This window comes from Streptopelia decaocto (assembly GCF_964273445.1).
Source record: "Streptopelia decaocto genome assembly, chromosome: 16".
Classification (NCBI taxonomy): Eukaryota; Metazoa; Chordata; class Aves; order Columbiformes; family Columbidae; genus Streptopelia; species Streptopelia decaocto.
In genome coordinates, this window is record NC_138671.1 from 3,052,733 (window position 1) to 3,064,478 (window position 11,746).

Here is an 11,746-nt window from a genome sequence, read left to right on the forward strand (position 1 = left end):
GGCTGAGAGGTCACCCCATAGGTATCACCCTTTGCAGTGACCCACAGCACATGTGGGGCTGCAGCCCCCAGGGAAACACACCTCTGCACTAAACCATGCTCTGCCTGCCTCAGTTTCCCTATTTATAAAGCAGAAACTATGCTCTTGATTGGCATGTGGGTGTTTTGGGAACTCTGGATGAAACGTGTTGCCCTTAGTATGCATACAGATAATTAATATTGTTCTTCTAGCGGTTGAACGTTGCGTTTGTGCTGCATGGTGATGAGCACCGAGATGCTCCCTCCACAACGCAGGGCTGTGCTACCACTGCAACACAAACTGGAGCTGCTCATAGGAACTGCTATCCGAGGGATGTCAGGGCTGTCCTAGGGACCTGCACCCCCCAAAAGTGGGGAACCTGAGACAGAAGGAAAAAATGAGCTAGAAAGAGTGGAGCTTTCTGCCACGTTTTCCTATTTTTATGGCGTTTCATTTGTAATAAGAGAAAAAAAAAATGGGGTTAGGTCCAACTGGCTTGTGTTTGAGAAGGAAAGCAGGAAGGTGATACCCTGAAGGTCCTGAAGAGGGGTGTCCAAGGGGGGTTTCACAGCACTAAACCCGGCCTGAGCCGCACAAGAGCTGGGCTCTGGCCGGCGCCTCCTCCGCAGCCACCCCCGGGTTGTTAAAGGAGGGAGGAGACTCTTGATTTCCTCTCTTTGACCAGGTCTGCCCTTGTTCCAGGTTATTCCATTCAGCTGTTTGCTTTGGGGTTTGGTTTTTGTTGGCTGGCTATTTCTCATTGCTGTGTTGGGGTTAGAATTGTCCTTTCCATGTACAACACCTTTTTTTCAGCTGGCGACCAACAGCTCTTTCCTGTCTGTGCTGAAGCTGCACAAGAGTTTACGAAGATAAAAATGCAATTTAAAATACTGTGAAAGCAGATCTGTCAACCTGACCTATTTGCTTGAGGGTCTTCGGGTTTTGGTTGGTTGGATTTTTTTTTTTTTTAAGATGCCAAGAAAGATGCTTGAAAATAAATCAGGTTTCGTTTAGCTTAGAGTAATAATTAAAACTTGGAATGGTCAGGGCCTGTTTAGGCAAATCAATTAAAAGATTGGCACATAAATGATGTGTACCTTTGTCTTTCACCTGTCCTTGTCAGGCTGGGAGACCTTCAGATTGAGATGTTTGCAGGTGAGGCCATTAATCCAAACCATATTTCCATCAGCCAACCCTATAACTGTCCTTTATGACCTTCTGGCTGGTCCCTACCTGTGATACTGTGGGCTTCTCCCTGAAGGGGTTTTCTCCATCACCGCCTCTTCCAGCCTATTTAATTTAAAGCAATTTCATTCTGCATCTCCAGATTCATCCCCAGGGATTCGAAGGAGCAGGCACATCTCTCCATCTGCCCACAGCGCTCCTATGTGTTGAAGGCATTTGCGCATCCCACCCCAGGGGCGGTAGTTTCTGCCAGCAGAATGACCCACGGGAAGAGTGGAAGGGTAAGAAACCCTTAGGAAGTGCAGTCCCTATTTCATACTCTCTGAGTGATGGAGTTTGATTTTCATTGTTTACAATGGAATTGAAACAAAATGCCAGCTATTTAAATTATCAGAGGGATGATGGGGAAATCACAGCACAGAAGACGCTGGACACAAGAGGACCCTTCAGTCCAGCAGATGAGGTTGTTGACGGGCTGAAGGAGGCTGGAATGGTACAAGATTGAACCAAAACTTGTAACTATTAAAGAGAAGCTCCTTGTCTCAGCTCCAGCCCTGCAGTGGTGCTGACACTAAGGCTCTCGGGCTGCTCCCCGTGTCCTGGGCGCACAGCGAGGCTCAGCAGCAGGCACGGGAGCACTGGTGGCTTCTGCAGCATCCCAGTGCATGGGGTGCACTCATGGCATCAAGTATTCATGATCCAAAGGGATGAGAGAGCTCCCACAGCCTCCTGCGCTGCTGACAGCCAAAGCAGCCCTGTGCCGGCTGGAGGGACTCGATGGACCATCAAGAATGAGGCTGAGGGAACCCCCACGGGTTGAAACATTTAAGAGTAGCCAGGATGGATCCCTTGTAGCTACCCCAAGGAGACCAGTCGTGTACTGGCAGCTCCATCTGTGGTCCGGAAAGCAGCTTAACAGCTCCAAACAGCAATGGGAAACGCTTGTTCAGCCGTTTACGGTGCTTTGTGGCAGCACCTGGCATCACTAAACCACCATCAGTGCCTCCCTCCCCTAACACCCCAAGGGATTTCTTGCTCCAAACAGGTTCTGTGCAAGGAGGTTCAGCAAAAGCTGGGATAAAACCCGCTTCTCCTGCTGTTTCAGGGCACGGAGTCTCCTGCCTGCCCCTTCATGGGTGTGAATAACGCTTTGCCAGCTCCAGCACCTGCATTTGGCCCAGGCAAGGATCAATAATTAAATAAGAGGTACGGGAGAGTCCCCACCAGTTCCTCCTTCATGAAAGACACAACAGGTTGTAACGTTCATCATTAATCCCAGAGACAAAAAACGTGAAAACCAGAGGATTTAAAATGTTTTACACTCTCATATATATATTTTTTAAATTATTATTAATTTAAAATATTGCACAGTGAGCATGTGGAGCAGTTTCCACCCTGAACTGCTCACCATGGGGACACTGAAACGCTGTGTTACAGAGATTCTTTAATTTTCCCGAACCTTTAGGAGGAAAAGGCTGTTTCTGCGGAGCTGGGGCTGTCCCTCGCTGCAGCCGCTGGTTTTGCAGCACCACCTCCTGCTCTTCGGGAGAAACAGCAGCGCAGCAATTATAACCCAGAAATTGCTTTTCCATCCCCAGGGACCCTGTGAAGGCTTCTCAGTGACACTGAGCCCCACTGTTCGTTTCTGGGAGCACAAGCCATTGAAAAGGCAGCTGAAACTCCTTCTGGCCAGGCAAGGGTGCTGCTGCCCTCTAGAAATTACGCTCCCCCTGCAGAAAGTGTTTTTTTCAAATGGTACAAGTTCAGTCCTCGTTCAGGTGTAACTTTCATAAACTATCAGGATTTTGACAGCGCAAAAATACGTTTAAAAACAAGCCAAAGTCTGGGGTGGGCTCAGCTAAAAAATACATTGTGCAAAGCTACGGATACACAAACATGCACCGTTGGCGTTGGGGACTGACCACACAAACCACGTTTTCTTAGGAAGGAAGGGTTAAAAAAGAAGCTGAAAGTTTTATGAATTCTTAGCAGACAGCGAAAATGGTGTGAATGGGAATACAATACAAAAGGGTTTTAGGCCTGGAGGAAGGACCTTTAAAGTGGCACGACTGGGGGTATGCAACACCTTGGGGCAAAGTCACACAGGAGTGTGGGGCTGGAAAAAGGGACCTGAAAGCACAGAAGCAAAGGGGCCACTTACACCAGCACAGAGGAGCAAGACGGCGTGGGGAAAACACTGAGTTCTCTGCTGGGGAGGCAGAAAAGAGAAATCAGGAACCTTCTGGAAAAATAAGGCAAAAATCTAGCAGCAAATACCCAGGTAAAAGCATTTCTGCGAGCCTGAGAGCCTTCTGCATGGGTGGACTCACCAACTCCAGCAAGACTTCCCACCCCTGCTGCCCCACACACCAGGGAGGGCATCTTGGGGCTGAATAATTGATTTTGTTCTGTATTGTCTACTCGTTGGTGGCTCTGAGTCCCAGGTCTGGCAGGAAACCCCAGATCACACACCAACTGCAGGTGTCAGGGTCCTGTTGCCAGATGCTATCACATGCAATCACTGAAGATTTCAGTGTACTCGGACTTTCTGCTCTGTAGAAATGCTGCTTTTATGACACTGGAGGAAAATGTACTGCACTCTTGCCTTTGCTTGGACATTGAGGATACTCAGTGTTCACATTGTTGGACATCAACGAGCAGAATGGGAGCAAATGTCCCAAAGGAGAAAGACTCTGCCACAGAGAATATCCTGCTCTTCTCTGGGTCCATAGCTCCAGGACAGGAACTTTATCATCTAATAATGGAACAGCTTTTATTCTGGCAAAGGGGATGTGTCAATAAACACCTCTTTGGTGCGATTTCTGGCAGCTGAACTTTGATTTGCATGGCCTCTGCAACTACCTCGGGGATACAGCTACATACGACACATGGATTTTTGCTGATAAGAATTGAATGCCTCAGCATGGACAGAATTGACCCCTCAGTAAATACTGCCCTAATAAAAGCTGCCTTGCACCAGCCAGGCTGCTTAAAAGTCGACAGACTGGGGCAGGGGGATGAAGGGTTATGTGACAAAAACTGGAGGAGGGAGGGAGACGGGAGAGAAAACGTCCATCGTGTACAAGAGCTGGGTGAGAGCATCCTCCTGCATCCCCCAGCGGGTCGCTGAGGACCAGAGCGTAGCCGGAGGAGAGAGCTCAAAAAATCCCTTATAAACTGAGGATGTGCCAACACCGAGAATCCTCCCGAGTCTTCCTGTTATTATTTCGAAAAAGAAAACAAACGAAATTGGTTTTTATTTTTAAAATACCCTGTCTCAGGAAGCTGACGACCTCCTCAATATCTGCTTGCATTATTCAAGGGAATGAATCATTAAATGCACCTTGAGATGCAGTCATAGGCACCAGGAGAAATCAATCCCTGGGAAAGAGAAGCATCAGCTAAGGGTCTTATTTGCAACTCCTCTTCAGAGCAATTTTAGGGGTGCAGCCTCTGCTGCAGGAGGGCACCTAATTCCCTTAGTATTAATAACCCCAATGCAGCCCCCAACCTCAGGCTATGGGGAAAGCTGCTGTTTTCTGTACAGAAACCACCGTCCATGGAGGGGCTTAGGGTTGGGTTTGGGAGAAATATAACGCTGTCTCTTTGTAATGGTGCTAAAGGAAAAAAAACAAGCATCAACTCTCAGCAATAAGATACATTAACATGACAGATGGCTTGCAGAAAAAGAAAAACCATCTCGGGTTTTGAGATTTGTGCTGACTGCGCCACAGAGAGGAACTATTCCAATTAGCATTTGTACAGACTAATCGAGGAGCATTGAGAGTATCAACCCAATTTGTTGCCATTGTCGAGCAGTCATTGTTCTTGATTATTTTTCTCAATTACCCCTTCAGTCTCTAGTCTGGGGACAGAGAAAATGCCACTTTGGTTTTCGCCTTCCTGTGCCTGAATCCGCTCTCCCGCTCCCTTCCCGGGGGGACACGGAGCCGAGCCCAGCGGCTCCCACCCCATCAGCAGAGGTAACGCAGCTTTCCCCGGTACCCGGGGTCAGTCCTGCCTGGTTAAGCAAGTCCATCACGAAGCAAACATTGTGATTCATCAATATGGCTACAGGCAACCGAGTTTTTAGCCACACTGCCACGTGCAGCTGTCATTTTGCATTGCCGTAATGCAAAACCAGCCCGGGCTTTCTCCGGGAGGAAATTCCTATCACCATCAAATATACCTGGGGGAAATGCCTCTCGGCACACGTGCTGGGATGCACGGCCCTGGCACCCATCGTTTATCTGTCTCCTCCTGGTTGTAAATTAGCCTTGAAATGCAAGTGGTTTTTTCTGCTTGCCATGTGTAGGTGCTGTGGCCGCACCCCAGGTGCTGGTGCAGCCAGAAATCAGCCCCCAACTGCAAAAATTCCCTACCTGCCAGACCCAAAGAAAAATGCGGTAATACTCTTCCATGGGAGTTATATCTTTTCAGGATCAGAAGGTGGCAGCCGAGCTTGCAGTGATATTGCTCAGAAGTGTAAAAGCGTTTAATTTCCCGGTGCATGGCGTGGAGGCAGCGCAACCGCCCCGAACCCAGGGCAGCAGCCCCGCAGCGAGTGCTGAGCTCTGGGTTTGCGGGATCTGTTAGGGCGATGCTGGAATGACAGCGCTTTTCCATGGATGTCCTTGGAAACAGGCCTGTTTGTTCAAGTCTGTGAAATTCTGTTGTAAATATATGTGTATATATATGTATATTTGCAGGTGCCTCATCCTGGTGCATCTCCCCACCCCATACAAAGCTCCAGGTTTGTCCATGCTGGGGGCTGGTGGCCCCCACTCGGGTGGTCCTCTGGGTTGCTGCCTGCTGTGGGCAGCTGGGTTCAATTCCAGGCTCCAGTGGGTTTTGGTCCCTTTAATTTGTGCTGTTGAGGTGGGAGGTGGGGGCTGTAAAAGGTCTGTGCTGATGAGTGGGGGCTCCTGGGAAGGGTTTTGCTCTGGCCAGGCAGAGCTGCATCCGTCCTGCCTTGCTGGGTGGAGGAGGGCGATGGGTCAGGTAAGAGTTCTCCTCTCTGCTCTGGCATTGCTGCTTTTCAACTGAAGTTTATTTCACCCTATCCTGAAACCTGATTTTTGCAGAGGCCTCTGCAGGCACCAGCAGACATCTCCTGCTCTGCCCAGTACCACTGCAGAACCTGCTGGGGCTGTGGGTTGAGTGTTCACAGGTGAGGTTTTTGCCTAGGAAAACAAACAAACAAGGTTAAACTGGGGTTACTAAACCCTGTGTCTCGTGGTCTCAGGTGCTACAAGGTCTAGGCTTGCTTGGGCAGCTGGGGACCTGTCTGTGCTGGACTGTGTCATGGGACAGAAGGTTTGTTGATGTGAAGGGCTTTAAGTGAAAGGAAAGCTGCTGATAGCTTTAAAAGCCATCGTTTTATGTTCGTTTTCACAAAAATAAAGCTCTCCTGATATGTATATATAAGCCATGTGTGGATGAAAATGAGAGCTGTTGCTCTCTAAGCAGGAGCAGGGTGGTGGAGGTGCACCAGAGATAATAATTATGGTCCTGGTGAGGAATACTTTGATTAAAAGTATTAATGAGTTCTTCCAACTCTCAACCAGAGAATACTGTAATCAGGTGGTAAACTCCTGAGTGGATAAACCACGCTGCTAGTTCTTTCACTGCAGCAAAGCTTGTGTTATAGTTGGGGTTTCTAGTTTCCACCTAATCATCAGCCTGCAGCTGACATTGCTCATCACCCATTAATGGCAGCTTTAACAAGCAAAGATGGTTAAAAATTGATGTCCCAAGAAACTAATTCCCCATCTTCAGAAAAGTCTCTTCAGACTTTACATGTGGAGGGAGCTGCTTCTTCAGGTCTGCTCTGTGCCAGCGCTAAACATTCGGTCATTCACTGAAAAATCATATTTGGGCACAAATCTGATTTTCAGGAAGGTTTCTCTCCAGCTGCCATCTCCCAGAACAGGGAGTTTCAGCTTCCAGGTGATGATGGTGAACTCCAGTTGTGCTTTCTCTCTATACCTTAAAAAGAAAAACTTTGGATTGTCTATGACTTTGTCCAAATTCAGATGAAAACCTTGAGCCCACAATAGAGCTGCAGCCTTTGAGATCCCTGGTGGAGTTTTTTGATCAAACCCCTTGTTTCTTCAATGCTTTATTTTAGTAACCCTTATGGACATTATGAACAAATAAAGAGGTAAATAACAAGGCTTCCCTACCCAATTTTGACTAATCATTGGTAGTTCAAAACAAAAGATAACTTTCCTACCCTGTGTATTTGAGAAATGTGTAGGCCATGCTCGATCTAGAGAAACAGGACAGCAGCAGGGATGTATCTTCTACTTGGTTCCCTGCTAATATTCAATTTATAAGGAACACCTTTAGCTGGGAATTGTTTTCAACTGAGGCGCGTGGGTACTGGCAAAATGAGCTGCATTGCATTAACGTTCTCTTAAAGATTCAAAAATGTTATGCAACAGAAATTGCCAATTCACGCTACTTCTTTAATAGACTTTCTAATGCATACTTTAAAAAATAGTTTTTAAAAAGCCTGGATTGTGGAGTTTTCCCCTTGAGCTGCCTTGACTTGCTATCAGGAGCAGCTTCAAAGCCATTTTTCTTTTCATATGCTTGCCTGGTGTGTCTAACTGAGCATGATTACTTTCTCCTGAACAAATAGATAATTTTGCCTTGTTTATAAGCAGAACACCAGGATTCTTTGTCTTTGACACTATTGGGCTGGATCTCAGGATGGCTCAGTGTAGCTTGTGTTCATTATTTAATGAAATTTGTTTTGTGGGCTTTTTCCTTCTGCCTGAATTTGCTTCCAAACAGTATATTTTTGCCATAGTGCATCCAAACACTCTTGGAATAATAGTTAGGCGAGTAATAACCCATTTCAGTTGAAATTTGCCATAATAAGCAAGTAATCCTTCACAGGTCTCTGTTCTGGTAACAATGACGATGGAAACATGTAATTTTCTCCCCAGTCAAATGTTCTGGTTGGGTTTGGTGTGTGACAGTAGCTGTGCAGGGCCTGAACTCATTACAACAGCCACTGGGAAAAGGGCTCTTGCTGGTGTGTGAATTCTTGACACAAAACGGCTTTTTGGGCCATGCACTAATTTTTGCTCAGATTTCCAAGGCCCTCATTAAATAAGTTTGCTGCAAGAAAAACCAGACTGACTCTTAGGATGGCGAAATGCTTGTGGCCGTAATGACTTTGAGTCAAAAGTTTGAAGTGTTGCCGCCCCAACTTGGGCAGATTTCTGAGCTTTTTCCCTAAGACCAGCATGGAGCTGGGGGTGGGATGGAAGACGAGCCTTGGTGTGGCTAAGGGGTGCTGGGGGGACGTGCTGAGCTCCCCATCTCACACGTCCCCATCTCACACCTCCCCATTGCCTGGTCCGGCTGCTGCCAGCTTGACATTATTAGCAGAAGGGCCCTGAGATGAATTTGCCTTTAGAGAACTTGCCTGAAGGGTCAAGTTGAAAAAAAACGGAGCACAAAAGCTGCCCGTGGAGTTCAGCATCACTGGTGGGATGGCTGCTCACTGCAGTGGCCAGCTCAGAAACGAGGGCAGATGCCTGAAAGGAGAATGAATGCATTACAAAAAGCTCAATCTCCTGGTTTTACAAGTGGTAGTAGCAGGACCTTTGCTAATGTCACGGCTTTCCTGGAGTCTCAAACCTCTCAAAGCTGCCTTCCAGGAATCGCAGCCTCCTTTGTGACCCCAGAGGATAAAACGGGTTTTGAAGATGTTAAGAGGCTCAGCAGCTTCGGTGTGAATCTGTGAGAGCTTTGCATCACCTACAAACCCATTTTCCTTAGATCGCTCCCTTCTTTCAGGACTGTCAGGCTGTTTTGTGCTTAAGCTTCATTCAGAGCTTGCAGCGAGAGATCCCTGCGTCGGGTGTGCTGTTGTGAACTCGGAGCAAAGCGTTTGCTCTGCGTTGGGATGGCGATACGTACCCAAACCCTTCGCTGCAGCCCTGCCCGTGGATTTGGGCTGGCAAGGGCTACGGTGAGGGGTGTCCCCACCAAAGCTGGTTCACCCACCGGCACAACTGAGTGAGAAGTTGGTTAGATTGACTACAGGCTGCGAATAAAGCTGCCAACAGCCTGAGCCGTTTGAACTGCTTGAATTATATATCAGTCCAGAGCTGTTCTGTGGGGTGTGTGTGGTGTGAAGGCAGCAGCCCCTCCGGGATCAAGGTGTGCGGCTGGGGGAGCGCTGCTCCTCTCTGTGTCACACCAGCCCCTTCCCCTGCTCTCGGTGCAGGGGTGGAGAGCAAAAAGGAACAAAACAAGATGGGGATATCCCTGCTCCATCAGGGAAATAGGCTCTGAAAGTAAGCAGGGAGGCAGGAATACATCCAAATGATGGAAACATAGATCGCTCTGCAGCCAGTGCTTATCTGTAAATCCTGTTGTGAGAGCCAGGCGCCTCTTCAAACCCCCAGCTCCGCTCCCCATTTGCAATCAAAACGTGAACCTCAAGAAGGTACCTGGAGACACATGTTCATGGGAGACTGCCCGGAGCTGTGGGGTCTATAGGGGGCCTTGGAAACCTCGCATCCCCACACCAGAGACCAGCTGCCGTCCTTTCTGCTTCCCAGAGCCACCAGTCTCGGGGTCGAGTGACCTGCTGTATTTCTTGCTTCTGTTATCTGTTTTTGTTTTCCATTTGTCACTGCTGGCTGACTATTATGGAAATGATCGTGGTTGTGTTAGTGCTGGGGCTGCATGGTCCATGCACCGCTGGGTTTGCAGAATTACCTCTGGGATGAGCTGGCGAGTCACTAGGGTGTTCGTCAGCTGGCAATTTGGCTCCAAATTCGTTGTCATTTCTTAAGCTGGTGTATAAGAGAGGGTCTGAATGTCCTCATGGCAGAGATGCAAACACTCCACCTCCTTCCTCAGAATACCCTACACATGGACCTGGTTAAGGGATGTTTCTATATTTTCTCATACAAAGCCAGCTTTGTCTTTCCGCTGGTGTGCACGGGTCTTATTCTGGTCTCATTTACGCTGCTGTCAACTGGAAGTAACCCCTCTGAAGCCAGAATAAAAAATGAAGCTCCTTGCCACGTTTACATATTCTGCTCCTTACAGCATAATTTGTCCTAGTTTTTAAGTACTGAATGCCTTTGTAGGAATTTCATTATAGAGCACAAGTTTTGTCAAGTGCATTCTGCTAGTTTTGCTGGAGGTTGCTAAGCACAGTGTATTTTTTCTGAAGCCTTTGTACTGATAAGTATATTTGCCGATGCCACCAAAAGAATTAAAAATACAGCATGTAAGAAAACGCAGCTTTGTGTCTCATTCCTGGGGAAGAAAAAAGACACGTTCTTGTAGGGAAAGGGCTTTTTGTACCAGGAAAACTATCTCCAGTGGCTATTTGTGATGCAAATATCGACAATCTGAGGGTAATTTGGAGGATCTCAGACTTCTTGCCCAATGGTACAGCAGTCAGTGCTGATAATAGATTTCAACCCATCTGCAAGATGAACACCTGCTGTGCAATATGGCTCTGCAAGGATTATTTCTCCCTGCATAGCTGGAGTAAAATCTCCATTGCTGGCCACAAGATTGGGGGCATATTGGCTAAAATCTGAACCGCATCCTAGTGCAACGTTAGCAGTTCTGCTGCAGTACGTTTTAATACATTGCCTTGACATTTCTGTGGATTTTAAAGGGCTTCTTTCTTTCTAAACAAATTTAATTCCATTACTAAATAATGCATTTGGCCTCCAACCTGACTTGTGCTAATTACTCACGTGCTGAATTGGTTTTCAGTCTTGTTTGGAAACACTATAGAGTTTATTGTCTTATTAAAAGCACCTAATGTGAGCTTTTATTTTTTTTTTTTTTTTAAGACTGCAATGGGTCTCTAGTGAAACCAGATAAGGCAATAATTTTTCACTAAACTAATTATCAGAGCGGAAGATGCTAATGTGTTGTGCCAACTGTGTCTCGTGTCTCCTCGGTTAACATGCAGCATGGTCGCGGCTGTTCAGCAAGACTTTACATCTCGGGAAGCAGAAAACGGAGCCTGTATTAAGCTCACCCTTGCTCACTCTCTTTTGCAGCCTTGTTAGCATGTTCGAGCTGTACTGTAATGCCTCTGCCTGCACTCACAGTGTTAATTAAATGTTTTTAATTCCAAGGAGGACTGGCAGGGACTTCAGGCATTAATTTACCCAGATTCTTAAGGGTATCAGATGGTTTCCTGCTTGCAAAGGTCCAGAGCATCCAGTCTTCAAAAATTACGCTTCTTCAGCTGTGTTGGAAATTGAGGTACTCAAAGTCAATGGCTACTTTTGAAACATTCCTGAAATGTTTCTTAGAACATTGAAACAGGTCTCTGTGCACAACTGCGTGTGATCCTGATCACACAGATGAGCTGGGGATGACGTAAATTACCAAGAATGGCTTCTCATTTTCAATTAACTGCAGTACGCAATAAGGATGAGCTTTAAAAAGCGACAAAACAAATTAAGAGTGTGCAGAAATCCTACCCCTAGATGTGCAAAGCCTACAAAAAGCCATAGGTGCTAAGAAAAAACGTCCTTTT